The 6,073-nt window shown below is 31.1% G+C and overlaps 1 pseudogene; it reads left to right on the forward strand.

Annotated features, from left to right (window-relative positions):
* Nucleotides 1-3,870: 3,870 nt before the first annotated feature.
* Nucleotides 3,871-5,907, forward strand: LOC114756980 (carbonic anhydrase 2-like; annotated as a pseudogene).
* The last annotated feature ends 166 nt before the right edge of the window (nt 5,908-6,073 follow it).

The raw sequence follows: 6,073 nt of genomic DNA on the forward strand, positions 1-6,073 counted from the left end.
TTTTAACTAACTTTTTTATCAACGTAATTTAATGCAAGATTGCTTTTAAAAAATGACGGAGGAAGTGTGCTCGTACTCTAAATTTATTTTTTAAAATAAAATTTAAAGTATAAATATATCTAATACGCATCTGGTTCTATTTATAAGTTACTTTCAATATCTTCATACAGACTAAGAAAAATCTTAAACTTCATTAACTCTTATTTAAAATTCAATAACTTTCTAATTTTATCCATATTTAATACTATAAATTATACTTCAATAAAACAAGTCAATACAAATTACAAAATAGGAAATAAAAATTGTTTATTCAAATAAAAAATTTCTCTTTCTACGTTATAAATAGGAATAAAAAAAAATTTTTTCTCTGTACCCTTATAAGTAGTATTGGAGGGGGAATAGTTGGGGTCTAAAGGATAATCACATAGTGCCATTATTATTATTTTGTCAAGCACAGAGTGCCATTATTAGGCATTGGAGGTATCAATTTCTCATGCTCCCACAGTTTATCAAGTTCCCACAGTTAGTGAGAGTAGGGAGCGTTGTTTCAGTAGGACCATATATGCAAGTTCTGAACTCGAGGCCACACAGACGCGGAGACTCGTATAACGCCCATTATTAAGCTTTGTACGTCTCAATTCCTTTCCACCCCATATCATCAACACATGTTTTGGATCTCCCTTACTTTCCTTTTACACACACACAAATATATATATTATATATATATATTTATAGAGTCACTCCCTTAATTTTTTTTAATAATCTAGAGCTTGTTGGTTGAATATGTTCTTTTCATAAGTTAAATTTAAAGATGTCTAAACATTTTATATATTTTTTATATATATTTTAATTCTTAATTAATTACATGTCATTCTCATCCTCTTTTCTCACTATTTTTTTCATGCCTTTTTCTTTCTCATTCTCACTTCCACCACATCTTTTCCATGGATAAAGATTTTTTTTAAAAAAATGAGCTGCATTTTTTTTTGCACATTTGTTGCTCCTTTAACCAATTTTAATCAGTTTTTTTTTTTAATCTACCTAGTTCTATTGTTTATCCTATTAAAAATGAAGGGAGTATTTAGCAATCATTCGGAACATAGATAAAGAAAACCTTAATCTCTAACATCATATTAAGTTTTAATCTTTCCCATTTTCCTTATTAAAATACTCCCTCCATCCTCTTTTATAAGTAATGTTGGACTAAATCATGTAGATCAAAAGTTGGCCAAAATTTGTTAAAGATAATAAATATATAAACATTTGAAATTTTTTTTCTCTAAAATACCTTATTTATGGGAAAGATAGTACAAGAAAGATAATAAAAAAATTATTCTTATAATAAAGAGAATGATAGAAGAGAGAATGTGTGATAGGAGGGAGATTATATTAAAATATAATCTTTATAATATTTATTATCTAGGAATGATGTTTTGGGAAATAATAATATATTAACTATTAAAATAAGTCTTTAACAGATACAAAATAGAAATCTGTCACAAAAATTTAAGATGACTTATGAATGTTATTTATATTTAGAGACAAAAGGAAATAGTAGTTGTGAAAGAAAAATTAATACTCTTCTACTTTTATTTATAAATAACTTCCAATATGTTTCATATAGACTAAGAAAAATATTAAACTTCATTAACTCTAACAAATTTTTAATTTTATCCCAACTTAATATACATTATATCCCTATGAGAAAAACACAATAATATATGAAAGATAAATTTGTATGTCATAGCAAAGATTTGATGATGTGACTTATAAATAAAACTAAAAAATTAATTCTCTCCCTACCTTATAATAGTACCAAAGAATTATTCCTTAAAACTATTAAATATTCCATCCCGTTCAAAACATAAGAATCAAATAACTAAATTATATGACTAAAAGAAAACTGGTTAAAATTGTTATGACAATAAACATGTTAAAAAAAAAGTGTAAACTTATTTTTCTAACATTTTTTTAATAGACAGAATAGGGGAGAGAACGAGTGAGAAAAAAAGATAAGAAAGAGTGAGAAAAAAGAGAGAGAAGTATATAATTAATTAAGAATAAAAATAAAAAATGTATTAAATGATCAAATAAATCTAAATTATAGCTTATAAAATAACTAAGTTCTTCAAGGTTTGTATGTTTATATTTTTCATAAGAGAGAGTACTTTACAAAAAGAACTGATAAAATCTTTTAAAATATACTTTTTAGTCCTATAAATAGGGCAAAGAGAAATTATTTATATGAATGTAATAATTTTACTCTTAACTTGTTATTGTATTGATTTTGTTTTCATGTAACATAATGTATATTAATAATAAAATTGAAAAGTTGTTAAATTTTAAATAAAAGTTAAATTTTTTTTAAGCTTGTGAATAGAACCATAGACCAGGAAGCATAGATATGAAACTATATTGAGTACTTTGTAAAATCTACCCTTATCAAAATAGTCAAAATACATACACTTTTTTCCCAAAAAATTAATTACATGTTAAATAGAGAAAAATATTTTATATATCACTAAAATAGACTTATACTTAGAATCAAACAAATTTTAGAAGAAAAAACTTAATATTGTGGAGAGCGGAATGTGTATAACTCTAACTATCTCACTTACTTACAAATTAAACTTGCCACCCAAGTGATTATTTATATAATTACGCGCGCATGTATATTTAAAATAATGGGTTAAAGTATAAATTTATTCAAGAAGATTTTGCTCAAGCGTTAGGTATTCAAAACTTTTTTGGGTGCAAATTTATCTCAAAAGTTTAAAATCGTAACAATATTGCTTCCCCTATTAAATATTAACGTCCATATCACTGTCTTACGGTTAACGTTAGTTTCTTTCAACATCAATTAATCAGTCAAGTCTTTAATATACACATGGTGATAAAATTCATTTTCATATGAGCTTATAATTAAATAATAATATTTTCAAAATAGAACATATATGCATGTTGATTTTAAAACTTGACATATGAATATAAAAAATTTGATATAAGTAACTTATATCAAATTTTTTATATTCATGATGTTAAGTTTTCCAATCACAGATGATTATGTGTCCTTTTTGTTGTTTCATGTGAATATAATTAAATATATTAATGCTAATATTTAAAAATAGAACACATGGTGATATGTAATTAGAGAACCTGACATAATATATATACGAAAAGCGAGTATTGTTTATAAATTAAATATGGAGAATTGAATTTCAATTTAGTCAATTTATATATGAACAGCAATGTTGTCATATACATATATATATATATGAACATCAAGCATCTCTAAATAAATTAAATAAAAAAGGGGAAGGCAGAATCCAAAATCATTAATGAGGAGAATTTTGTAAAAAAAGAACAAAGGAAAAAGAAAATTAAAGTATATAATGGTGGTTGATTCTTGTGCATGATAATTATTCAGAGTTAAGACCCGCCTTGTGTGCCTCACAATGCGTAACTCCTCTCTTCTCCCTTCTCTCCCTATATAATCCTTTCCCCTCCCTCCATACTCCTCATCTCTCTCACCATTTCTCCTCTCTCTCTCTACCAAAGGTCTCTCTTCTTCTTCTTCTTCCTCATCACTGTGTTGTCTCTGTGATTGGTTCATATAATTATTTGGACGTCTCTATAATTGATCTGTTTTTTCTTTCTTCCGTACGTCCGGCCTTAATCTATCTGATCTGCTTCTTCTTGTTCTTGTTCTTCATCTTCTTCCCCATCCTATTAGCTACATGAGTCTGTTTCTCTAATAAGTGTCATGCACTAATCAATAATCTCTGCTGAATTATTTCGAGTATTTAAATTATTTTGATTGTGTCTAGGATTGACTGTTGATTAATTAATTGTTGGGTGAAATAATAGCAGAAGAATAAGACATGGCATCGCAAGAGTCATACGACCCATTGCTGGGTTGACCAAGCTTCTCAGGTACATGAAGCGCTCTCGAATCGTCTTGTATCCATCTCTTCAAAATTATCCTCGTTTCTTTCTTTAATTTCCTAGGATGTTAACCCACCGATGGTTCGGTTCGTGGGCCCACACTAAGCCTGACTAATGCTGGTTTGTGTTATTTTTGTGTTTATTATTAAAACTGGTTTCAGCGAGAAAGTTGAATTGGGAGGCATCGCCGCCGCAAAGATCAGGCAGTTGACGACGGAGCTAGAGGCCATCGGTGAGAACCCGTTCAATCTGGACCTGAGGATCAAAACCGCTTCCATTATTTCAGGACAGAAAAATTCGAGTACCTTTCTTTTTCTCTTCTCTTCCTTTGACAACAGTTGTTTTCTGGCAACAACCGTAGGTTTGGAGCCTCTATTCCTTTTTTTAAAAATTAAAAAAAACAAAAAAATCTCATCACGGTAGTTATATCAAAATCACACTCACACTAAAACAGAAGGGAAAAAACATCTAGGACGAGGTTGGGACATCTCACAAGACATTAAAGGAAGCTGGATTATTGGTGAGAAATGAAAAGGGATTTGATTGATCATGGGTAATTATTGGCAGGAAGAATCGAGGCTTGTTTGAGCAACTTGCAAAAGGGCAGAGTCCAAAGGTGAGCAATTCTATGCATTCTATGAATCAAACCACACACCCACCCCACATATCATCTACGTGGTCCCAATAGTTTCAGTTGATTGCGGGGATTTTATATTCCGTAAATCATAATTGAACTTATAAACCATTCCAAATGATTCTTTAATTATTCTGTTTCTTTTGGTATATAAACACCATAATGCATTAGTACTCTTCCGGTTCTATATAATACCTTTATACTAGTGTGTATAAGGGTCTTATATTTAGGACCGCAGGAATAGTATTTAGATCAATTTGTTTGAAAACGCATAAATTGTATTTTGGGGAATGGAATTGCAGTTTATGGTGTTTGCATGCTCGGACTCAAGAGTATGTCCTCGCATGTTCTGGATTTCCAACCCGGCGAAGCCTTCATTGTCAGAAATATCGCCAACATGGTCCCACCTTATGACAAGGTCTTCTCCTGCTCCTTCTCCTTCTATATAGCTAGTAGGTTTTTCTCCCAATTCCATGTTGAAGAATTATTATTATGACTATTGTTGCAGACCAAGTATGCAGGAGCAGGAGCAGCCATTGAATACGCAGTCTTGCATTTGAAGGTGCACATATTAATCTCGTTTTCACATTCTTAAATATGTTGCCTATATAATCATAATTAAATATAATATATGTTTACTTATATAAAGTAGAATCTCATGAAAACTATATATGTATGTAGGTGGAGAATATTGTGGTGATGGGACACAGCTGCTGTGGGGGGATAAAAGGGCTCATGTCTATCCCTGATGATGGGACCACTTCCTCGTAAGCCTCTATAATATATATATATATATAATATATATATTTGTGTTAATATTGCTCCCTTCATTTATCTTCTTGAACAATCCTAGAAAACATGACCCTGTGAGGCTAATGTCACAGTGATTTCATAGAGCAATGGGTCCAAATTTGTAACCCTGCAAGGTCCAGAATTAGAGCTGACAGTAACAAAAAATTAAGTTTTGACGACCAGTGCACCAACTGTGAGAAGGTACGTGCATGCGTGTGTATTATATCTTGTTCCGACCTTGGCTAGAATCGTCTGAATCTTGTCCAAGCTATGTTGTTCGGAATTTGCCCAGACCTTGTCTGAACTTGAAATGGAACAATAATGTTGGTTGGTATGGTGATGAAAATGCAGGAAGCAGTGAATGTATCGCTGGGGAACTTGTTGACGTATCCATTTGTGAGGGAAGGGCTTTTGAAGAAGACACTGACATTGAAGGGTGCCATTACGACTTCATTAAAGGAACCTTCGACTTGTGGGATCTCGACTTCAAGATTTCTTCTTCTCTTTTCTGTCTGAGCTGCGGCATCCCAAATTAGCTTCATTTCATTTTTCACTTTCTCTGTTTCAACATGGCTGTCTCATGTCTCTCATATCATAGGATTAGGATTGACCAAACGATGCCGTTTTGCAGCCAACAAAACGACGTCCTTTTTTTTCCCTCCAACGAGCCGTCCAAGCCCCTATTCCAGATCTTGTGGCCGT

Source organism: Neltuma alba, unplaced genomic scaffold (assembly GCF_004799145.2).
Source record: "Neltuma alba isolate B1F8T4 unplaced genomic scaffold, ASM479914v2 tig00010555_pilon, whole genome shotgun sequence".
Classification (NCBI taxonomy): domain Eukaryota; kingdom Viridiplantae; phylum Streptophyta; class Magnoliopsida; order Fabales; family Fabaceae; genus Neltuma; species Neltuma alba.